This window comes from Monopterus albus, unplaced genomic scaffold (assembly GCF_001952655.1).
Source record: "Monopterus albus unplaced genomic scaffold, M_albus_1.0 scaffold168.1, whole genome shotgun sequence".
In the NCBI taxonomy this organism is placed as follows: Eukaryota; Metazoa; Chordata; class Actinopteri; order Synbranchiformes; family Synbranchidae; genus Monopterus; species Monopterus albus.
The window spans coordinates 311,973-312,475 of NW_018128048.1; the positions used below are offsets into that span (position 1 = coordinate 311,973).

General features: G+C 39.6%; 1 protein-coding gene across 1 annotated transcript in view; it reads left to right on the forward strand.

Annotated features, from left to right (window-relative positions):
* Positions 1-503, forward strand: part of LOC109969021 (CUB and sushi domain-containing protein 1) — a 404,580-nt gene that overhangs the window by 224,280 nt on the left and 179,797 nt on the right. The gene's annotated exons all lie outside the window — the stretch shown is intronic.

Here is a 503-nt window from a genome sequence, read left to right on the forward strand (position 1 = left end):
AAAAAATGGCCTAGAGACTAGAACGAACTGGCAAGTGACTGAGGAGTGAAACCGGGTAATATAGTGAGCAACCTAATCAAGTGCAGCTGGTGATAAGGGAGTGAGGAACAGGTGAACGTGATTAGTGTTAATGGGCAAGAGACAGTAGGAAAGGTGAGGGAGGCCAGAGCGGCCGAGCAAACCTGACACTGTTCTTCAAATACGTTCCTTATTCAGCCGAGAATAGATCTAAAGATCTGCATAACTCCTTTGGTGAATTCTCAGCAACAGTTGGGGATATTTCTCACAAATGGAGTTATCCAAGTTTTGTCATCACATATTGAAAAATAGTCAAATAATTGTGATCACAATAACTAGTGATTTTTCTTCTCTGTCAATTTTCATCTTAGTGTAAAAGTGGTTTGAGAGGTAGTGTGGAAGTGGTGCCATGCATGTCTCCAACAAAAAGAAGATATAAAAATATACATTCATCCACAGCCTTAAAGAAAAGCAAGAAAAAAACT